This window comes from Globicephala melas, chromosome 2 (genome assembly GCF_963455315.2).
Source record: "Globicephala melas chromosome 2, mGloMel1.2, whole genome shotgun sequence".
In the NCBI taxonomy this organism is placed as follows: domain Eukaryota; kingdom Metazoa; phylum Chordata; class Mammalia; order Artiodactyla; family Delphinidae; genus Globicephala; species Globicephala melas.
The window spans coordinates 96,582,139-96,607,303 of NC_083315.2; the positions used below are offsets into that span (position 1 = coordinate 96,582,139).

Sequence of the window (25,165 nt, forward strand, 5' to 3'; positions counted from 1 at the left end):
CTTGTTCCGATTAAGAATTATAGAAAACTACATGTATGGCACACGCCTTTACTGAAGCAAATAATGTATTCCTGCTAATAGAAAAAGGTAATGATATAAACAGTAGGTTTCTCTTGGATGTCTTCTGGTCCAGCTTCCACAGTGTTTATGACCCTTTATTGCACTGCTCTTAAGTCATGTAAGATAACTTCTACTGAGTATGAAGAACCACTGCAGTGGTGGATTTCAAGTCATTTAATCATGAAGGTGCCAGCAATTACTTTTATACCCAGCTATTTATGACTCTGGTTATTAATAACTTCTGTAAAATACACTCAAGCATGAGTATAGTTTTTCGGCTTTTGATTTCAGCTCTTAATTTCTAAAGGTGCCCCTTTAGAAATTAATTTTTCGGCATCTATTAGATAATTTCTTATAAAATGACTCACTTCTAATTACTCCAAAATTAAGCTATGGGAGAAGCCACTTGTTATTTGATTTGAGATTCTTGCCTCCCAAGGTAACCAGTAAACTTCTTTGGGGTGGGAGAAAAAGTAAGAAAGCAAAATATCTGGATTCACCCTGAAACTTGGCTTTTATGCATGAGGACCTCATAATCTGATTATTTGTATCCAAGTTCTGAAGTTATAAGGCAGTTTAAGGAAAAGTGGTTGTTACTTAGAAATATCTATTTATGAGCTGATCACTTATATAATTAGTCCCCATCCAACTATCTTTCCTGGGTTAGTGGAACATTTATATTGGTCCACTGTGTCAATACCCTCATCACTGTCTCTATCAAATATTATTAAAAGTCAATAATATGATACAATATAATACAAATTAGTTGCAAAAAATTTACATATCTTTCAAAAGATGTAGAATTTTATGAAATCAATGAAAGTAATATTGATGAACTACATAAATCACATTTTCAGCCACTATTCAACATATAAGGATCTGATAGAGTTCAGTTAACAACTAGAGAAGAGAAATCAAGGAGAAGGAGGATATGAAACAGAATGTGAATATCAAAGGCTTTAGTGAGACCTTTGGAAAAACCAAGTGAAAAAAAACTTCAAATGTTTTCCAAGTGATAGTATTCTGCAACTGAAGTGAAATGTGAAATGATGGGTGTGCTATGCTCTCTTACAATTTTATTGGGGAAATTACAACCAAAAAACTCAAAATTTGATTCACTCCTCTTGATTCTAAGTAACTGAATGGAATTATAAAATATATTTTGTTACTTACAAAATAAAGTTGTCTTCATAATTTTTACTTTCATTTGAAAAATAGTTGTAAACAAACCTTTTTGAACTATTTACTATTAAATTATGGTTCCGTTTTAAGTGGACTTGCCAGGAGACACCTTTTGCTGGCACCAGTGAACCCAGGAAATCAGAACTTCCTGTGCAATGAAGTGATCCACTTTCCTCTTCGCTTTTACCCTTCTCCATCCTCCACTCTATCTTTCATTTAGTTTCTTGCTTTCTCTACCACTGTCCTTGTTATACTTCAGTTTTCTTCCTTTCTATCCATTATCCCTTCTCTTTGGTGAGACTCCAGCTCCTAGAAAACCAGATGGGTGAATGTATGTAGTCAGTACCTTGAGATTTTTTTTTTGACCTGTTGATTTCTTTGCAGTTTCACTTCGTCACGAAACACAGAAAAATGCATTTCTATGTCTCCATCCTATCCTTTATTTCTAACAATTTCAAACAAAGTAGTCCTAGCCTGTAAAGGCTGCTTTTTTAAAAAATTATTTTTTATTGGAGTATAGTTGTTTTACAATGTTATGTTAGTTTCTTGCTGTACAGCAAAGTGAATCAGTCATACGTATATACAGATCCACTCTTTTTTAGATTTCCTTCCCATTTAGGTCACCACAGAGCACTGAGTGGAGTTCCCTGTGCTATACTGTAGGTCCTCATTAGTTGTCTATTTTATACATAGTAGTGTATATGTGTCAGTCCCAATCTCCCAATTCATCCCACTCCCCCTCCTTCCCCCCTTGGTAACCATAAGCCTGTTCTCTACAGTAAGTCAGAAAGAGAAAAACAAATATCGTATAATATTGCTTATATGTGGAATCTAGAAAAATGGTAGAGATGAACTTATTTGCAAAGCAGAAATAGAGTCACAGATGTAGGAGACTGCTTTATTTTTTAATTAACCTTCTTAAGGAGAAAAATTGCCATGGTAATAATTAGTTAGCCTCCCCTTGAGGAAAAGAATTGGGTCAGCAAGTTACAGGAGAGAGTAGGAAGGTGCTTTCAGGGAAGGGTTTTGATTCTTTAAGAAGAATATACCCTGATTCCCTTAGAGAATTGACTTAGAACTTTGCACATGATAAACGCTCTGTAAATATATGTAGATAGGCTGGAGGGGCCAGTGCCAGGAGCCAGTGTTTTATTGTATTGTCAATTCACCTCTAGAGCCAAGTCATAGAAAAGCCTGGGGCACAGTGCACACCCTTCCCTACTGCCCTTGTTGATTGGTGCTCAGGCTATTTACTATATAGATTAGTGTTTCTCAACTACACTTCAGAACCATGAAGGGAGCTCTTAATCCTGATGCCCAGGCCATGTCCCAGACCAAACCTCCAGGGTGTATTTAGTATTTTGGTGATTCCAATGTGTAGCCAAACTTGAAAATCATTGTCTTAGATCATGTTACTTCTGTGTACTTCCCTTAAGGTGGATTCTATATGGTTCTGAGTTTTCAAATAGTCCTTTTATAGAATTATCATATGATCCAGCAGTCCCACTCCGGGGCATATATCCAGACAAAACTATAATTCAAAAATATACATGCACCCCTATGTTTGTAGCAGCACTATTCACAATAGCCAAGACATGGAAACAACCTGAATGTCCATCGTTAGATGAATGGATAAAGATGTGTTACATATATACAATGGAATACTATTCAGCCATAAAAAAGAATGAAACAATGCCATTTGCAGCAACGTAGATGCAACTAGAGATTATCATACTAAGTGAAGTAAGTCAGAAAGAGAAAGACAAATACCATATGATATCACATATATGTGAAATCTAAGATATGGCACAAATGAACCTATCTATGAAACAGAAAGAGACTCACAGACATAGAGAACAGACTTGTGGTTACCAAGGGGGAGGGGAGGTGAGGGAGGGATGGACTGGGAGTTTGGGGTTAGTAGATGCAAACTATTACATACAGAATGAATAAGCAACAAGGTCCTACTGTATAGCCCAGGGAACTATATTCAATATCCTGGGATAAACCATAATGGAAAAGAATATAAAGAAGAATGTATATATGTGTATAACTGAGTCACTTCGCTGTACAGCAGAGATTAACACAACATTGTAAATCAACTATACTTCAATAAAAATAAAATTTAAAAAACAGTCCTTCTAGAGACTTCCCTGGCAGTCCAGTGGTTAGGACCTGTGCTTCCACTGCAGGGGGCCTGTGTTCAATCCCAGCTCGGGGAACTAGGATCCCACAAGCCGAGCAGTGAGGCCAAAAAAATAAAAAATAAAATAGTCATTTTAACTTTCTACCTCAGACACCAATACAGGTTATTCAGTTCTGATGGAAAGACTCAGAACTGTCCTGGAGTATGGTAAGGCAGAGTGCCCAGCCTGGGTGCCAGAATTTATATAATTTAGGGTTGGGATCAGGGGAAGGCCTTTTTCACATATAATTGTGAGGTGTATCTGCCACAACCTCTCTTCCCCTTGGTGACACTTGATGTGCTTTAACCCAAATGGTGGCTCCTTTAAAGGTGCTGTGGCTTGGCGATTGAGACATCCCTCACCTGGCTGTCCTCTTTCTTCTGGGGTCTGCCTGATGGCTGTTGTCAGACTCACTTCTTGAGATATGAAGGATGAAACACCTCTCTGGTCTTCTTCTCCCCAGCCCTCACTTTTTGGGTGATAGGCAGCACAAAATATTCCAGAAGCACTACTGCCGCCCCCAACTATGGTCAAGTATGAGCCTAGGAAACAAATTAAGTAGACGAAACTCCTGTCCTGGCAAGAAGCCTACATTTTAATCTGTGCACACTGCAAAAAATCATTCGCTAGGATGTAATGTAAACATTGACCTACAAGCTTTGGTGTGCTGTGTGTTTGTGTTGTGTAAGTAGCTTGTTGAAACTGAAGGGGAAAGAGATTTATCATCTTACTCCTGTAAGTCAGGCAATGTTCTGTAGGGGCAGAGGGATTTTAGGAGCTCTTTAAGTTGGGGAGAAAGCAGGTATTTGGTCTTAGTGAGCAGTGAAACGAAACAAGAGGCTAACGTTTAGAGAAAAGAGATTAATCTACCCAGAAAAGCCAAGTTACTGTATGAAGTAATGGTGTAGAGGTGTAAGTTATGTTTCATGCCCCTAGCACGCAAAAGATGGCTGCAAACTCTTCTATGTGTATTCATTTAAAATAATGGGTCTTGATATTATAATAAATATAGCTACCATTTGTTTATTGGGTGCTTAGCACATATAAACCAATTTATTCTTCAGGACAATTCTAAGTGGTAGGTAAACTATTAATATTATACCCACTTCACAGATGAGGCATTGATAAAGCCTGCAACTTGCCCCAGGTCACATGGTTAATGAGTGGCAAAGCCAGAACTGTCACTTAGACAGCCTGGCTCTGGACTCCGTGTGCATTAAGTTGACTTTGATTGTGCTGTATCATTTCATTCAGTGTAATTGCTGAAATTGTTAATTTTACTTTCTTGCAACTAAGATAAAATCTTGTCTAGTCACTTAATTCTACTGGGTTCACTTGGGATGAATGATAATTATTAGTGCCATCTAGTGAGGTTTATTCTGCTGGTCTGATCTAACAAATGGAGCATGTTTAAATTATTATTATTATTTATTTTATTTATTATTTATTTTCTTTTAATTTTTTTGGCTGTGTTGGGTCGTAGTTGCGGCACATGGGATCTTCATTGCGGCACATGGGCTTCTCTCTAGTTGTGGCATGCGGGCTCCAGAGCACGTGGGCACTGTAGTTTGTGGCACGCAGGCTCTCTAGTTGAGGCGCAGGCTCAGTAGTTGTGGTGTGTGGGCTTAGTTGCCCCACGACATGTGGGATCTTAGTTCCCTGACCAGGGATCGAACCTGCGTCCCCTGCAGTGGAAGGCGGATTCTCTACCACTGGACCACTGGGGAAGTCCCCACAGATGGAGAATTTCTGACAGGACATTGGAGTATCGATTTATTTATTCACAAGTATTTCTTTTCCTGAAGTGAAAATTTGATTTAGTTGTTAATTTAATAACTATCCTTTCTTTGATAAAGATGGGAGAACTAACAACTATTAGGCAATTTCAATTTATTTAATTTCTATAATAGCTAAATCAAACTCATTTGGAAATTTTAAAGTGAGAAAATTTTATATGAATAATAGAGAAGTCTGTAATAGCTTGAAGAAGTGTAGAAGAAGTTATACACATTGTAGAACCTCCCCAAAGTCATCTTGCAACACAAAGTAAGGGTAGACTTTCCTATAATTGGTTCGATAGACTCCACAAAATTTGTTGTATATTCACACTTACAGTTGAAGATAATATCCTAGAAATTCAGAATTTAAAGGTCTATAGCACTTAGAATATAGTACCTGGCCCTTTTTCGGCATACAATAAATAGCTGTTGAATGGATATTACAGGGTGGATTCAAATTACTGCTGCAGACAGAGGGCAACAGGCTCAAGCTTCTCTTTTTTTGAACGTTTTTATTTCCATATTTTTCTGCCCAAAATGTACGTTTCTAACATCACAAAGGAATATTAAATGAATGGGTCAGATGCAGCTTCATGACATTTCAGATAAAAGATTATCTTGGGGCTTCCCTGGTGGCGCAGTGGTTGAGAGTCCGCCTGCCGATGCAGGGGACGCGGGTTCGTGCCCCAGTCCGGGAAGATCCCACATGCCATGGAGCGGCTGGGCCCGTGAGCCATGGCCGCTGAGCCTGCGCGTCTGGAGCCTGTGCTCCGCAAGGGGAGAGGCCTCAACAGCGAGAGGCCCGTGTACAGCAAAAAAAAAAAAAAAAAAGATTATCTTGAAAGAAGACTGTAACCACATTTCTTCTGACTTCCTGAAGCCATGTACTCAACTTATGTTCTGAGGTTCTATTTCTAGTGTCAGTGTCATTTGTCTTTCTCTGGTTACTTTTTTTTCTTTAATTTGCTCTTCATTCTTTAATTGTTTAGAGAAAATTGTCCACTTTCAGCCTCATTAAAGAGCACATATACTTGGGACATTTTACCAAATGATCTAAGATGTGTGCCTTTTGTTTTTAATTATGTACTTTTTAGAAAAAAATTAAGTGATTCTACCAAAATCCCATCTCTCCTGTCTCTTTTCTCGATGGTCAGCAGGCAGGAGGTTCAGAGTCTCTGGAGACTGGAAGATTGCTCCTCCCAGGCCCAAATTGTCCATATGGAAATACACACAGACACTCACCAACACCCCATCTTTTTTTGGTTCAGCATTTTCACTCTTCCATGTGATGCTTTGATTCCATGTTATCCTTTCTGTTCTTTCTACTCAGTCTGATATTGGAGACTGGCCCAAGAGGAAACAGAACAAACAACAAATAAAAAAACCAAGTTGGGTGTCAGACATCCTTGTCAGCACCTCTGAGCCAGTGAATGGCACCAGGGAAAGCCGAGGTGACAATTTTGTGCTCTGGTTTCTGCCCTGTCATGATGCAGATAATAATATTTGGCTGGTGAGTGGTTGGTGAACCTCAGGTGAAAGTTATTGTAAATAATGGCCACAGAACTGTATTGTTTTAACCCAATCCCCTGCTGAATTAGAAGCAAAATCCAAGGAGGGGAGCAATGACTTTATCTCAAAAGGGGACCTCAGGTTGAACAGCTGCATTTCCAAGCCTGAAATGAAGAACACTCAGAGCCTGTCTTTGCCTGAGCTCTTGGTGGGGGCAGAGAGTGCCCCGAAGTTCTAATTTTCAGCCTGTATCTCAAAGGTAATGTCTAGAAATCAGTTTTCTCCTTGTCCTCTTGTTTAGTCAAGGGGAGAAATTTGCTGCTTATGAAGGCTTGAGGGCCTGACACCACTTGAAGAGAACTCTCCAAGATCTCAGGTTAAGGTATCTTCTGCGTGAGCTTGCCCTCCCTACACTGCAGAAAGCCTTAACCTTGACCTAGAGGGGATTTCCCTTCCAGAGGAGAGCGAGGAAGTTCCGTTTCCATGTTAACAGAGGGAGGTCTCCCCCTGTCACTGTCTGCTGCTGTGAGCTCTGTGGGCTCTGGGAGCCCAATTATGTGTGGAGGCATTACAAAAGGAGCCAGTGTTCAAACTGGCATGCAGAAGACATGGACACGGATCCTGTCAACAAATAATGGAACGTGCCGGCGTGTTGGCATACACAGTTGTGGTCTGGAAGATTACCTTTCAAAGTGGACTTACTGTGACGTTGGAAACGAGCTGAAACCTCCCTTTCCATACCTTTCCTGCTTGGATAGGCTGGATGCCATTGGCACAGGCAGCAGAGAAAATAACAGCAGGGTTAACTGTTCATGCAAGTGTCATAATAGTCTTTAACAGAAGAAGAGTAATTACCTTTGTCTAGTTTTCCCTGCTGTAAAGTGTAATAAAATACAGACCATTGTCTACTGTGATATGCACCATGCTTCTCTTCTGAAACACACGCCAGTGACTCTGAAACACCCTTTGATCACAAGCTGAATTCACATCTTAATTTTGAAAAATCCATTACTGTTGGGGAGATTCCCGAATGCATTTGACAGCTCTCAGGCCAGTGCTATTAGGCGAAAAATCTCAAAGCCACGGGAGATTTACAGCCTGGGAGATCATAGAGCATGAGTGGGTGCAGGCCCATCCCCCATCGATTCTCCAGCATCACGATGACAGGAGGTATCTGTGTAGCAGAAGGAAGAGCTTGAGAGGGGTGCCTTCATTTGGAAATAGAATCCCCTGTTAGCAGCCGGAAGCAGTGGTGCTGAAAAGCAATCGCTGGTGTCAAGAACTTTCTTAGCTAAGCAGTGCAGCTGGTGGCAATAAATAGCATTCTAATAAAGGAGGATGTTCAATCCATGACATAAGTGCACACTGTTTCAACTACCAAACATAATTCATGAGACTGCATATGTCTGAAATGGATTTCCCCCTATACATTTATAAATAAAAATGCAAGATTTCAATAGGAAGAAAAGATCTGCATTTTAAATCAAAGTAAAATGGGAAGATCAATGAGAAGTGCACTGTGTTTTTAAGTACACCATGATACATAACATTTTAAAGATGCTTCGAATGTCACACTGTACAATTACTTTCATTCCTAAAAAAGACAGATACTGTTTTCTATGATAGTGAATGCTGTATTTATGACAAGAGGTCTTAGAACTCGCCACCTCTTCCCAGAAGCTGCAAAAAGGCAAATGCTTACATTAAATATCTTGGACCTCACTTTCAAAGATATGAGCACATGTCTTACATGAGCCATTAATGAAATCCAGTCAATTTCACATAATCCTTAAAATGGTTCTGAAGGAACTGTTGAAAATGATGAACCAGAAAAGCCACGTGTACTATTAGTAAGGCTTAAACAACAGGGCTCAACTGACCTCTTAACTCATTGACTCTGCATGAGTAAATAAGTTATTAGTTTTGACATAACCAGTGGTTTATTTTACCATCTACTGCTGTTCTTTGTTACATGTTCTATTCATACCACATGTTATTGCTCTTTATAATTATTGTGGAACATAGCAATTGCACAGACTGTATCATATCCCACTGGGATAAACATTGCGGATGAGGGACCAGAAGAACTTGCCTTTGACTTAAAGTTTATTCCTACTGCTTTCTTTACATGAGAAAGATTTTCACTGATGCTAGTCACAAAACTAACTCTATGTTTTAATGACTAAGGAGTCACTTTGAATAGCACTTTATCCGGGAACTCCAAATGCCAATTTGTTTTCTACTGTGAGGTGTGTGTTCAAGCTTATGAATTGAATAGCTGGTTAATCTTTTAAGCTATGATTCAAGATAAAAATCTACGAAACCTGAAAGTCAAATACAGCATTCACACTGCTATACTTTGACATTCACTTTTCCATAGTGTGCCTGTATAAACTGATTATTAATATCATATTTTTGCTTTACAAAGAAAGGGTATGGCAAGTGCAGATGTCAACGAGCCCCCATATTTCCCTTATCATTTTGTTGACTTTGAAATTCATCACTTGGTGGTAGAAGAGCTGAATTTCTATTCTTTTCAAGTGGAAATATTAAAAATGGGTAGTTACAGCATAAAGACATACTGTTAAATGGATATTATTTTTAGGTATTTTAATTGTAAGTGCAAGCCCAGTCTATAAATACGGGCAGACATATATCAATGCGTTATTATCATAGAGTCAAGAATGGCTATAGAATAATGTGAAAGTTTTGACATGTTCTCTTTGGTAGAGAGAAAAACATTTGAGATAATCAAAAAGTATAGAGCTACTAGAAAGATTTTGCTTGACTGTATCCCCTGAACTGTTAAGAACCAGATGGTTTCAGAGATATTATATATGAAATTGATAAAGATTTGAATCCAGTGGGGAATTCTAGGCAGATGCCATCGGGATGTGCTTAAAAAGTTAAACAGCAGTAATGAATTCCCTTAAATATCTCTTAAAACGCATATGGATTCTCCAAATCCATACTTTGATTTTGTGTGTGAGGCTGAAATTGTAAATCAAAACAGGGGAGTGGAGTTAGTCAAGATTTTAAATCACTTACATACACGTTCTTTCTCTAAGTCAGCAATGGAGAAAATATGAAAGTTTATCTTCCTTTTCAAGGAAGCATAAGTAGGCATATGGTGAACATTAGTTATCTTAAAAAATAAGTTTTGGTCATGGCTGAATATTGCCTCTTTTATTCTGGAATCATTAGCTCAGGACTGATCTAACTTGACACACGTGTACAACATGAAAGGAAATGCCGACAAAACAATCCTCAGTTATGGTTCCACATAAATAGGGACTAGAACAACCTTTGCGGTTGGTGGTGGGTGGGACTAGGGACAATTTTGAGTGCAGTAGTAGAATTTTAGGTGGTACCACTCTGATCCTCACGTAGAATTCTACCGTGTGAACTGAGGTTGTAGGTTCATCTGAAGTTCCTTTTGAAAACTAGAACTTAGGGACAATTTTTTCAATGCAGTCTTTTATCTATAATCTTCAATATTCTCACTTTTAACAGAAGAACATGTGCTTTCTACTGCTAATAAAATTCTTGCGGTGGTGTATGAGGTAACAATGAAAAACTTTGAGGGACATATTCAATAAAAGGCAATAATTCCCAAGTCTGGATTGCCCAGCCCAACCTCTCTCTTGAATGCTAGATGCATATTTTCATCTGTCCACTTGTCCCAATGGTTCTTCCATTTCGATGTGTGCTAAACACTGACCCTTTTCTAGAGGAGCTTTCCATTCTCAGTGCCAGGAAAAGCTGGGTTCTTCTCACAGTTTTCCTGTTTTCATCTATTGGACACTATGGATCTTGCCCTGAGACGACTTCTCTCTTTGCTCTGGCCATTAAGAAACTGAAATTGGGAATTCCCTGGCATCCAGTCGTTAGGACCCTGTGTTTTCACTGCCGAGGGCCCAGGTTCCATCCCTGGTCAGGGAACTAAAATCCTGCAAGCTGCGTGATATGCCAGAAGAAACTGAGATCAAGCCAAATCTGTTTCATATTGCGTAGTTATATAAATCATATAACATGCATTTTGAGTGCCAGTTTTCATCTTGCCTTCAATTTACTTGTCTTGACCTCTATTTCCTCATTTTTTTTAACCTGTTGTAATGTTTCCACCCCTGCAAGGCACTCCCAAATCCATTTACACAAAAGAAGGAGAATAAATAAATAAGCTACATTTTAAACTGTCATTTTCTTCCCACTATCGTCTTCTACACTTAATGCTGTAATTTTGAGTTTTCCCTTTTCCTCAGCCACTACTTCTGTTCATTCTCTCTTTTAAATATCTCTGGAAACCACTTCTTGTTTTCTTGTTCTACTGCCTTTGCCTTAATCCCAGGTAAGCCACCTGATTAGTCTCCCTTTTTAGACTCTTATTTTAATAAATTCCATACCTAGTAATATGATTATTAATTTCCTGTTTACAAAAGCAAGTATTATTACTTCTTTGCTTAAAAACTTTTAATTGGCTTTGTATATCCCACAGGCTAATCTAAATGTCTGCCATGATGCACAAGGCCGTTCATTGTCTGGCCCCAGATTTCCTTCTAGGTTCTTCTTCTGCTCTCCCTAATAACCCTGTGCAACCAATCATCCAATAACCCTGAACTGCTAATAATGTCCCGAATGTGCTATATATATATATATATATATTTTTTTTTTTTTTTAATACTTTCATGTCTTTGGATGTGCTATTCCCTTGCTTGGAAAATATCAGTCTCTGTACCCTAATCCTTGCCCCCATCCTTCTAAAGAAAGGTTCAGTGCCACTATTTTCCAGAAACACCCAGTCATAAGTAGTCACTCTCTTCTCCCTGCCACCTTTGAATAAACCTCTATGGCAGCACATTCCACAGAATATTTTAAGTATTTGTTAACTTGTCTCTTCCCTTCATGAGATCTCAGTTCATTGACAGTAGGGTTCTTTTAGTGTTCTTTGTATCCCCAGATAAGCCTCGTCACATTGCAGGTATTCTGTGAATGTTTATGCAATGGATGGATGGATGAATGACTGAATAAATGAAGGAATGAGTTAATAAATCCCCCATCTCTGGTCAGCAAGAGATAGTACTGGATTCTTTTGACCTGTTGGAAATATGGGGTGAATTCAATATTTTAACCTCTATAATGGACTGAATTTTGTTCCCCCAAAAAGATATGTTGAAATCTTAACCCTCAGTACCTCAGAATGTGATCTTATTTGGAAATATGGTCACTGCAGATGTAATTAATTAAGTTACAATGAGGTCATAAGGGAGTAGGTTTGGCCCTAATCCAATATGACTTGTGTCCTTATAAGAAGATGGCTGTGTGAAGACAGAGAGACACACAGGGAGAACACCGTGTAACGACAAAGGCAGAGATTAGAGTTAGGTGCCTGTAAGTCAAGAAACACCAAAGATTGCCAGAAAACCACCAGAAGCTGGGAATAGGCAAGGAAGAATTCCCCTACAGGTTTCAGAGGGGGCATGGCCCTGCCAACACCTTGATTTCAGACTTCTGGTCTCCAGAGCTGTGAGACAATACATTTCTGTTGTTTTAAGTCATATAGTTTGTGATCCTGTGTTACAACAGCCTTACAAAACTAATATGTCCTCTAAGTACATTTTAAATGTGAGCATAATTTCTACACACTTCTTTTCATTTTGATAATGATACATAACTCACTTCAATTAATGATAACTTCCATAAAGTTTCTAAATGATATTTCCATCAAAGATTTCAAATAAATACTTCAAGTGTGGATGTCACTATTGACCAGAAGCACACTGACATAAGAGATGGAGTTATCAGAGCATTAAGGAGAGTCCCCTTCTTGCCTTGTACTGGACCATATACGGCATCAGTGACCAGAGTTAATGTAGTTAAAAAAAACAACAACTCTAAGGAGGTGTCATTTGCATACAATAAAAGGGAATCCACTTTAAGTATAAAGTTCAATGAATTCTGACCAATGGACACTCCATCTAATTATCAGCACAATCAAAATAGAGCACATTTTCATCATCCCACAGGTTTCCTTGTGCTGTTTCCCAATCGATCTTCCTGCCCCCATAGGCCCCAGAAAACTATTGATCTACTCCTGCTCTTAATCTTTTCTAGAGTTTCGTATAAATGAATTCATACTCTTTCATCTGGCTTCCTTCTCTAAGCATTACCTTTTAAAGATTCATTCATGATGTTGCATGTATCAATAGTACACTTTTTATTGCTAAATAACATTCCATTGTATAGAAATACAGCAATTTATATCCACTCACCTGTTGATGGACATTTGGGTTGTCCCCAGCTTTTGGCTATTATGAATAAAGTTCCTATAAATATTCATCTACAGTCTTTGTGTTGACATATATTTTCATTTCTCTTGGATAAATACCCAAGAGTAGAATTGCTGGGTCTTTGGGAAGTGTATGTTTAACATTTTAAAAAATTGCTAAGCTGTGCCAAAGTGGTTCTCACCAAACCTTGATATTGTGCCTTTAAAATTTTGGCTGCTCTAATGCATGTGTATATTTTATAATTTTAATTTGCTTTTTCCTCATGATTAATGATGTTGAATATCTTTTCTTGTGCTTATTGGCTATTTGTATATCTTTTTTTGTGAAGTGTCTGTTCAAATATTTTGCTTAGTTTTTAAAATTAGATCACTTGTCTTCTTCTTATTGAATTGTAAGAATTTTTTATATAACCTGGATACAAGCCTCTTTCAGATATATGTTTTGCAAATATTTTCTCCCAGTCTGTGGCTTGTCTTTTCATTTTCATAGTGGTTTCTTTCAAAGAACAGAGGTATTTAATTTTGATGATATCCAATTTATCATTTCTCTTATGACATACTTTTTGTGTTCTAAGAAATCTTTGCTGAAGTCAGACACTTTTTTTTTCCTATTTTTAAAAGTAATTTTATAAATTTATCTTTTATGTTTAGGTCTCTGATCCATTTTGAGTTCATTTTTCACATATGGTGTGAGGTAGGGGTCTGGATTCATTTCCTTCTTATAAGAACATACTTGTTCCAGCACCATTTTAAAAAATATCTATGTTTTCTTCATTGAATCACCTCACCATCTTTGTCAAAAATCAATTGACATATATGGGTAAGTCTATTTCTGAACTCTCTAGTCTGTTTCATTGATCTATATGATCTATTTAGCACACTGTCTTGATTTCTGGAACTCTATATTAAGTCTTGAAATCAGGTAGAACAGTCCATTGATTTTGTCTTTCACTTTCCATACTGTCTTGACTATTCTAGGTTCTTTGCATTTCTGTATAAATTTCAGAATCAACACATCAATTTCTTTAAAAAAAATGCTGAGATTTTGCTTAAGGTTGCATTGACTTTACAGCTCAATTTACTGAGATTTGACACCTTAATAATAGTAGGTCTTCTGATCCATGAATCTGATATGTCATTTATTTCAGTCTTCTTTATTTCTCTCAGCAGTTCACACATTGTAAAATAATTTTGTTAAAATTTATTTCTCAAAGAGGAACCCTAATTCTCCCCTTTGTGGTTTGGGTCTTGCTATACTCTGAGCAGAACAATATATGGACTATTGAAAACAAAATCAGAATCAAGAAAAATCAAACCATTTTGATACTGAGCATAAATAATTTCTCTCCCTTCCTCCATGTAACAATCATGTTCATAGGGTAAAATTGGATTCTTACCTATGCAGATGAAGATCACTTAAAGAGATAACTGTTTTCTTTACAGTTTGAGAAAAAATGACAATGATAGTAATTCATAGACCAATAAGGAAATAACCGTAGGCCTCTAAATTTTAACATGGTAGATAGGAATTTAATTGATGATTTAGTTTTCCTCCTTTGGTAACGTCGTGAGCCCAAGGCCACATGACAACAACTGAAGACTTTATATGCTGGTTGTATGCTCAGATGATGCATAGTTGTACATTATAGGATATTATAGATGGAAAGTTTATAGAGCAGATTATAGATTATAGACAGAGTCTATATGAAGGCTATAGATTATAGTAGATACACCCAGGATGTTTTATGTTTGGCCTAATTTAGATTTACTTAGATTTCATGACTTTGTAAATGTCAGGGAAAAGTATAGTCCACGATTTCTTATCTGTAGTTCTGAAATCCAAAATGCTCCAAAAACCTCCAATTTTTTTTTTTTTTTTTTTGCGGTACGCGGGCCTCTCACTGTTGTGGCCTCTCCCACTGCGGAGCACAGGCTCCGGACACTCAGGCTCAGCGGCCATGGTTCCTGGGCCCAGCCGCTCCATGGCATGTGGGATCTTCCCAGACCGGGGCACGAACCCATGTACCCTGCATCGGCAGGCGGACTCTCAACCACTGCGCCACCAGGGAAGCCCCCCAAACCTCCAATTTTAAAAATAACATTTGATAGCAAAACCTGATCTGACCTAACCTTATCTAGTGCCTAAATCTGACCTAAACTCACATGAGGCTATTTTTGGTCTTTTCTACCATTTAGTGTGAATATTCAAACAATTCACTGCAGAAATATTTATGCATTTGGTTATGGGATGCTGTTGCATGACCTGCTGGGATGTTACATAATATGTGGTATACACACTATATTATCTTTCTAAAATCTGAAAAATTCTGGATTCTGAAATATATTTGGGCCCAAAGGTTTTAGATAAGTGTTTTGGATTGTGTATCTGATTACTTGTGTATCCTGATGTTATGCAGACAAGCTGTGGTGAATTTGCAGAATCAACTTTTTGGTCACACCTGATTTGCAAGTAGCCATGAAAGTGGGAACATAGAGCTCCTTCATTTTTGGCAGCCAAGACTCCATTCTGCCTTTCTAGTGGCATCTGTCTCCTTTTGGGGAATGGCCTCTTCCCTGTTGGGGGGCTAACCCTGGTGTCTTCTCGCACTATAGAAGCTGAAGGGGACAGAGCCTCCCTTTTCCTGCTCCAGTGCTGTCAAGTGTTGGGCATGTGTGACTGTTGGGCCAGTCAGTCAGATGTCCAGTCCTGCAACTCTTGGAGGAGTTGTGTAAACAATATGATGCACAAGTGAAGGACTCACACAGACAACAGCCATCTCAGCAGCATGTGCCAACCAACATGTCCCTGTACCTGAGCCCTCTGGACTTATATTTTTAGCCTTGTCCCTAGCCCTCAGTACCTGTGAATGTGACCTTATTTGGAAGTTGAGTCTTTGTAGACATAAGCAAGTTGAGATCAAGACATACCGAATTAGAGCGGACCCTAGTCCAATCACTGGCATTGTTATGAGAAGAGAAGAGACACACAGACACACAGTAAGAAGGCTGTGTAACAGGGGAGGCGGGAATTGGAGTGAACCATCCACAATCCAAAGAATGCCACCAGAAGCTGGAAGAGGCAAGGAAGGATTCTTCCCTAGAGCCTTCAGAGGGAGCATGGCCCTGCCAACACCTTGAGTCTGGACTTCTAGCTTTCAGAACTGTGAGATAATATATTTTTGTGGTTTTAAGCCACCGAGTTTGTGGTATTTTGTTATAGCAGTCCTTGGAAACTAATACATTGTCAGAAATTCTCTTGTGGTTAAGTCAACCAGTATTGGTTTCAACTAGGCATTCTAACTATTATGCCAAGGAATAATCTACATAGTTTTGTGTGATTCGTGTATGTTATAAATTATTTAAAAAAATTCTAAAAGGAGTATGCTTAGATAAAAAAGTTAATTTTCCTATCTGAAGTATCACAAGGACCAAGGCTAAAAGAAACAAAGGAATTAAAAGCTCAGATATTCAGACACACTCTACACAGCCACTAAAATCCTGAAAGTTTCCAAAACAAAATATTTTGTTGCTCATAGCAACAAATTAGTGAATAGCCAATTAGGGGATGCCTTTAAAATATATCAAAATAGGCTTTCCTTTACATAAGAGAAAGTCCTTATGTTATGATTGCTTTCTAAGATATATTACAGTATGATAAACGATCATGTGCATTGTTTTGACAATCAGAGATTTTATGAATGAGGAACTGATTTGCCTGCAGTGATGAAATGAATTGTGAAAAAAGCATTAGCCATGATGATACTGTTTAAATTTTGTTTAAGAATTGTGTTACAGTTTTGCTTTCTTTTTAATCAGGAGCAAAAAAAGCAGCCGAAAGGCATTTATGTTGCAGTTAACAAGTATCTGACAGGTCTCATTAGAAGAACTCACTTTCAAATCCAAAGGTATAGGCTGGTTTGTTTCTGCTGTAGCATGTTTACATGACCTCTCAGTTATGGTACAGAGATAGCCTACTCCTGTTTTTAACCATGTGCATGGGGGAATGTCACCAAGTTTCGTTATTTGTTCCCAGGTTCTTAGAGTGAAAGTGATGATTCTCAATAGTTTAAAGGCGCATGTGTAGCAATCGGGACCCTGGGCCTAAGGATCTGTGTGTCAGGCATGAAATGCTTCCTTGATTCATAGGAAATAAAACTCAAGGTGAATCAAAAATTATGACCACTTTCCTTCATTCATACCTGACAAAACAAAACAAAACAAAACAAAAACCCAACAGCTCTAATAACCTGTTGAAGAATAAAGAGTTCAAGGTGAAGAAATATTACTAATTGGGCATGGTAAGATTCACACATAACTTCCAGGGAGTTCTGTTGGGGCTTCAAAGTGCAATGATGCCATAGTTAGGGTGTCCCATGGGGAGGCTGGCTGGCTGCTTGCCACAGAGCCTCCCAGTCTGGCACTTCCCTTGATGAACTGAAAGTAGAGCCCTCAGATGTGCAGGCTCTGAAATCTGATGTATTCAGCACCCTGAGATGGATCTGTTCCTTATGAAGAGACTTCATGAACCCAGCTCACATGAGCCTATGTAAACCAGAATGCCGATTTACCTAATTGAAATATAAAATATAATCATGAGAAGACCAGACAGGTTGGTTTTCTCACAAGCAAAGAGAAATCTAAATGAGAATCCAAATTGTAATGAGAAAGACACTAATACATATGGAATCAGGACATGAGAGATTAGCTGTGTGAGTCAAATTTGAAAGGACTTGCTAACTTGAGGCACCCTCCTCCACAGAGACTGGATGGGCTGATAGTCTGGGAACCTGGTCTTCTAGCCCATGGCAGTGCTGGCCACCCATTGCCAGCTTCTCTACTTCTGACTCCCCATTCTCCAACTTCCAGTCTGACCAGTCTCCTTCTGAAAGGCTGCTTCCTTCTCTAGATGTTTCAATGCCATTGGTAAAGCAGCTGCTTTTGACATCCGGTCACCACCCTGATCTTTAGACGAGAAGAATCTTCTAGTCATCTAGTAACACATTGTTTACCTAGAAATTGATTTTACATCATGTAATATTTAAAAGAACCCAACTTAATACATTCTGGTTGGGAGGAAATCTTCCTTTTGCCCTATGTACCGTCCACAGGCATTGGGATCCTGAAAATATCTCTGCTTCTTCTCATTGCACACAAGGGAACTAGACTGTGAACATAACTAGGAGTTACTTGAGAACTGAGGGTAAGTCTCACTGATGTGTATCTGGCTCATGGTGAATGTTTGTTGAGTGAATGAGTGTGAGGGATGAGTGCTGTCGTTGACCTGTTTGGAATTTGACTTGTCGTGAAGTAGCAGAGTGTGTTGATCCATAGAGGTTTTCCTGCCCATCACTTTCCAATAACCAGAGATTTTTTAAATTAAATCAAAACTTGACTAATGAGTAACCTTTCAGGCTGCTATTGTGCCAGATGTATGCAGTTGACAGTGAAGGAGTGCGCTGACCCTTTGAATCTGCTATCTCATTTGAATAATTTAGACTATTTTCTCTTTTTTTCTAGGCAATTTAGGCAAAAAAGGAGGACCCTACTCCTCCAAAGGATGCTCAATAATTGCACCTATGAGTCAATGACACATTTTATCCTGCCATTTTCCTTTATTGAATGATCTTACTGGTCTCTTTAAGATGTGAGTCCAATAATTGACACGTTTGTTGGGTTTCTTTTATGTGCAGGGCATTGCAATAATTATAGTGGGTGATACAAATAATTATCATATGTTCTCTACCTTCGGACATCTTCCATATGAGTTGGAAAGCTAACATCTATATAATAAAGTTAGTTCTCATTACAAGGCAGTACTGATAAATATAAAAGAGATGGAAGAGACCTCAAAGACCATAAGCATTTATACATAACAACTCTCCAGTGGGGAGCCTGGAGCATTTTTCAGGAGCTTCATAAAAACTTTGTTTTCTTCTCACTTTAACTTTCTCTTGTTCACAAAAAGAAAAATCATTTAATTATCTTATGTTCAAAGCTGTGCTACTTTCTTGGGTGATATAATATATTGTAAACTTTTGAGCCAAGTATAATGGCCAACTTCTCTAATTGCACTCTCTGCTTAGGGCTTTATATACTAATGACCCCCAGATTCATCTCTCCAGCACTGTCTTCTCTTTCACCTTCAGATATAACGTTCAACTGTCAACTTTACACCTGCACTTAGTTGTATTCTACTAGGCATCTCAAACCTAATATATCCAAAGCAGAATTCTAAATTTCTGCTCCATCCCATTGTTCACCATAATCTCGAGCCCCAAGCTTCCTCAGCTCTGTGAATGGTACCGCCGCTAGATCAAGTCAAAAACCTAGAAGTCATTCTTTTTTTTATTTTTTTCTTTTTGGCCATGCCACATGGCATGTGGGATCTTAGTTCCCTGCCCAGGGATTGAACCCATGCCCCCTGCAGTGGAAGCATGGAGTCTTAACCACTGGACCACCAGAGAAGTCCCTAGAAGTCATTCTTGAGTTTGTTTTCCTCCTCACCTTTCTTCCTCCTTGCTTGTCCAATCTATCCACAAATCCTCTGGGTTCTAGCTCCAATTATTCCCCTTATCTATCCACTTCTACCACTCTAGTCCAAGCTACCATCATTTCTTTTTTATTTTCTTTAAATCTCTTAATTTTTTTTTTTAACAAAACAGAAAGAGACCCACAGACATGGGCCATTGTTTTATTTTTATTTATTTTTTTAACAGTTAAAGAAATTTATTTATTATAGGACTTCTCAGAGCCTTTATCTTGGTGGTGTTCATCATGGAGCTCTTAGAGAAAGGATAATTCTGTAACCTCTTAATTTTTTTTATTGTGGTAAATATACTTAAAAGTCACCATTTCAACCACTTTTAAGTGGCATTAAGTACATTCACACTGCTGTGAAACCATCACTGTCATCCATCTCCAGAAATATTTCATCTTCCCATACTGAACTTCTGTACCCATTCAATAATAACTTTCCATTTCCCCTTTCTACAGGCCCTGGTAGCCACCATTCTACTTTCTGTTTCTATGAATTTGACTATTCTAGGTACCTCAGATAAGTGGAATCATACAACACCTTTTGTGTCTGGCTTATTTCACTTAGCATAATGTCCTTAAGATTCATCCAGATGAGAATTTCCCTCCTTTGTAAGGCTGAGTAAGAATCCATTGTATGTATATATCACATTCTGCTTATCCATTCATCCATCATGGACACTTGGGTTGCTTCTGCCTTTTGAATATTGCGAATAATGCTGCTTCTTGCCTGATCTTTGTTTCCTCTCTTTTCCCCTAAAATCTATTTGCCTCATACAGCCAGAGTAATCTTTTAAAAATGTAAATCAGATCATGTCACTTCTTTGCTTAATATCTTCCAGTGGCTTCCCATTGCACTCAGTGAAATCTGAACACCTCACCACACAGTCTTGTCTCTGTCCATGTACTTCGCTCTCCTTCCCTGCTCACTATATCTGGCCACAGGCCTATTTGTCATTTTCAAACAGAACAGGCTTCCCTGTTTTAGGGCTTCACCCATGCTGTCCCTTTGCATGGAATGCTCAGCCCCTTCTCATCCAGGTCTTTGCTGAATCAACTTCTTGGGCATATAATCTAAAATGCCCCCTCTCCCAACCATGTTGCTCTTTGTTACATCTCCCTATTCTCTTTTCTCCATAGCACTTATCACTATGGAAAATTAACATGTTCATTTATTGGTTTATTTATTTCTTTTCTGTTTCCGCATATAGTATGTGCCACTACTGACCTGCGGATAGGATAATGCCCAGTGTGACTGGCTGAACTGAAAAGTGGTGAATTCAACAATTTGAGTTAGTTAGCTGCTTCTTTCTACTCTTCTCTGGTGTGGTATGTTAATTTTCCAAATGCAGAACCTAGACATTTGTAAAAGGGCACATCATACTTCAATTTTTGAATGCTTTCCGTGACTACTGTGCCTAGTCTATTTGTTACTGCCAGATTGAGACCAAACATTTGAAAATTAAGTATGCCCCTTAGAAGTACTTAAGCGTAACAGATCAATATATTTGGAGAGACATGTCAAAATCAGTGTGTAATTTGTATTCAATGACTGTGGACACTCATAGGCGGTACCTGTAGATCCTTGGTGTTACTGATCACATACTGCTGTCAGGGAAAAGAATTGTACACACACTCTTAAACTCTGTATATTTACTTACATATTGTTTATCTGTATTGTAAAATATTGAATAATATTGGTAAAATTAGTAAACAATATTAAATATTAGTACAATTAAGTTTTTCTTTGTTGCAATTGGAAAATAGAGGTTCTGATATACTTTTCCTACATAGCCTCTGGGATGAATGCCTCTTGCTCTTGAATCCACTGGCCTAATCATGAGCCATGACTTGTGTCAATAGCAAACCTCTCTTCGCTGTCACTGATCAGTCTTCCATTGATGTACTTTGTGGGGAATAGACCAGTTTTGCTGCTGGTGTCTGTCCTTGAAAAGCAGGGAGAATGCTCTACAGTCTCTGGTATGTTCTACTACTTTTTTTGTTGACTGAAGTTATTAATATTACAGACTTAATTTTCTTCATACCCTCCTGCTGGATATAATAGCCTTTGCTTTTTTTTTTTTTTTCTTAAAGGAGCCTTGGTTTTCTTTTTTTAAATTGATATATGATTGATTTACAATATTATGTACGTTTCAGAGCTTTGGTTTTCCAGTATGACACTAGGCAAGGTTTTCATACAGTCTATCAGTGATTCAGATATACTTCCACTGGATAATGTTCAGCTCATACTTTGCCTTACTTATAAGTTATGTAGAGAAATTTGGCTTTCAGAACAAGAATGTTTTATATTGAAGAGACTAGTTGAAAGAGACATATGTATTTTGCCCATTGTTTATAAATTTATTCTAATAAATATGATTAGCTTTGTTAAAGAAATAGAGGAGTATAAAGGGCATCTTCTTCTTATTGAATTGTCCTGTAAGTTGCTAAGGTTTGGTGAAAGTCAAGGTGTTTTGGGGTGTTTGGGATAGCAATTTGCTCAATGAATTGTTTTTCCAGTTATGTTCTTTTTAAAATTAAAAGAAAAAAATTATATTCTTCACCTCATAGCATTTGAATTATCACTCTGTGTGCAGATTGTCTGAATAGTTTTCTCCAAATTGAAAATTTCCTTTTTCCATAAGTTTCTGGAAGTGGGTCTTGCCATTCAAGTAGAGGAAGAGAAGAAAAAGCAAAGCTGCCTTCATGGGAGGCAAGGTCTGTTCTTGGCTTTGTCCCTTGTTAGTGTGTGACCTCCAGCAGGTCACTTCACGCCTCTAGTGTGGCTGTTATCTATCAATAATAGACACACTAATTCCTGTTCCTTTACGCATTTTCAGGAAGTGCCTTCACTCTGTAGGAAGATGCATGGAAATAACTGTAGAAGTGAAGAGGTTTTGCCATAAAAGTTGATCACCTGTGAAGAGCCACTATTCAAAGTAATTTCACTTTTAAAGGCTCACTTTCTTTGTTTTATCTACTGTTATTTTTATCCCTATTTTCAAATGAACTTTATTTTCTAATAGTTTTAGATTTATAGAAAAATTGTGAAGATAGTACAGAGTATCCATTTATCCCATGTCCAGTTTCCTCTTTTATCAGCATTTAAGATTAGTATTTTATCCATATTTTTAATCACTAAAATAAATACTATTCTATATCCTCAAGATCCAAAAAATAAATGGGGGATGTCCTGCTTCCTTTTCTGTGATCTCAGCTTCCCTTCCCCACCGCAATGGGAAACAGTATGTTTGCTGTAAGTAACAGTGTATTTGCTTATGGCATTCTTGGCTCCAAATACAGAAAAGCTTGACTCGACTGGCTTAAAGAGTAAAGAAAATTTATTACTGAGATAACAGGAGATGTGGCAGTTCCAATTCAGGGACTCAGTAACGTCCTCAGTCAGGCTTTTCCCATGTTTCTGCCTCCTCATCCTCAGGGAGCTGGCTTGTCTGCAGTCTAGCACTGCTCCTGGTTGCCAGATAGCCACAGCAGTTCATGCATCCCATTCAGATACAACTACAACCAGCAGAAGAGGGACTGTTTCTTTTGTGATTCTTGATCAGCAAAGAAGGCCTTTTCCAGAAGCCTTTCAGCAGACCTTCTCTCAACTGTTTTTGGTCCAATTGCATCATATGTCTACGCCTATACCAGTCACTGGTAACAGAAGGGAGGTGCTGTGAGTGGCTTAGAGCAATCATGATGTGCCTCTTAGGGTTGCGGCTGGGGTTCTCTTCCTCTGAGGAAGTATACAGCCTAGGGAACAGTGGACACAAGCAAAAGTAATGCTGGGGTTGGTGGTGTGGTGACTGTCTGGTGGGTAGGCAATTAACAAAGGCAACTACCACAGATATTACTACATTTGCATAATAGTGGTGAGTGGAAGAAATTTAAATAATAAAATAACAAACACAATATTCGCTTATTACAAACCAGGTGTTATTCTAAGATAGAAATGGGATTCTGTACATAAACAATATCATCAAGGCCTTTTCTAACATGCTTTGAAGTAATGGAGATTTGGGGACATAATATGGTTATTAGGGGCCTTTAAAATTTGCAAAGCTGCCTGTTTTACAGATACTGAAACAATATATGCTAAATAAATATTTGTTGAGTTGTGTTGAATGAATATTTTGTCCAAGGCAGTAAAGCAAGATATATTTTTCCTTTTTGCTTGAATATGATTTACTCTTCTAAATTTTGACTTTAAACAACATATACATATTTCAAGCAGAGTTAATATAGATAAGTTAATATATTATTATTTTATAGATAGTAAATTGAATCGGGGAAAAGTTTAACTTATAAACTGTCAAAACATTACCAACATTTGAAGAACAAACTCATTTGAAATTATTATCCATTTAAAAAAATGTATATGCTTTTGTTGTTTATTGAGGTATAATTTACAGAGTTTTTTGGTGCAGAGTTCTATGATTTTTGACAAATGTATACAGTGTGCAACCACCAGGATTAAGACAGAGATAGTCAATTTCCTCCCCTCTACTTTAATCCCTGGCAATCACTTCTTTGATTTCTGTCCCTATAGTTTTGACTTTTCTAGAATATTATAAAAATGGCACATACAGTATATTGTGCTTTAAGTCTGGCTTCTTTACTCAGCATTACTCTTTTGAAATTTTTTAATGTGTGGTGAGTATCTTTTGTTGGTTCCTATTTATTGCTGATCAGTATTCCATTGTATGGATGTACCGCACTTTGTTTACCTATTCATAAGTTGGTGGACATTTGGCTTGTTGCCAGCTTTTGGCAATTATAAATACCATTACTGTAACTGTTCCTGGAGAGGTTTTTTTTTGTTTTTTTTTTTGCGGTACGCGGGCCTCTCACTGTTGTGGCCTCTCCCGTTGCAGAGCAACAGGCTCCGGACGCGCAGGCTCAGCGGCCACGGCTCACGGGCCCAGCTGCTCCGCGGCATGTGGGATCTTCCCAGACCGGGGCACAAACCCGTGTCCCCTGCATCGGCAGGCGGACTCTCAACCACTGCGCCACCAGGGAAGCCCTGGAGAGGTTTTTTAAATGAAAACATTTCATTTCCCTTGGGTAAATTGCTGGGTTATATGGAATGTATTTAATGTTATAAGAACTGCCAAGTTTTTTAACCAAGAGGCTATACCATTTTGCATTTCCACCAGCAAGCAATGTGTGAGAGTTTCAGTTGCTCCACATCTTCTCTCAACATTTGGTAATGTCAATTTTTTAACTTGAGCTATTTCAGTAGGTGTGTAGTGGTGTATCATTGTGATTTTCATTTGTATTTTCCTAATGATTAATGATGCTGAACATCTTTTCATGTGCTCGCATGGCATAGTCCTTCATTGGTGAAATGACTGTTCACATATTTTCCTGATTTTTTTTTTATTGAGTTGTTTGTTTTTTTATTATTGTTTTCAGAGTTTTAAAAATATTCTGGATACAAGTTCTTATTAGATAGGATTCACAAATATTTTATCCCAGTCTGTGTTTTATGCTCATTATGTTCATTTTCTTAACCATGTCTTTAGGAGATTAATCAATTTTTAAGATTCAAATTTGTATGTTCTAGGTCTGGGAGAAAGAAAACCAATTTGTTTATGCCTACTTGAAGATTGCTTACATGCAGGGTT

The 25,165-nt window shown here is 38.1% G+C and overlaps 1 protein-coding gene across 6 annotated transcripts in view; it reads right to left on the minus strand.

Moving 5' to 3' along the window:
- Positions 1 to 7,847: 7,847 nt before the first annotated feature.
- CDIN1 (CDAN1 interacting nuclease 1) overlaps positions 7,848 to 25,165 on the minus strand; it is a 245,976-nt gene continuing 228,658 nt past the window's right edge. For 5 of the 6 annotated variants that reach the window (XM_030844132.2, XM_060294480.1, XM_060294478.1 and 2 more), the window contains one exon: positions 21,726 to 23,291. The gene's annotated coding sequence lies outside the window, so the exon portion shown is untranslated. Of the gene's footprint in view, positions 7,971 to 21,725; positions 23,292 to 25,165 lie in introns of those variants that run through there. The other variant, XM_060294484.1, reaches the window with a different exon arrangement.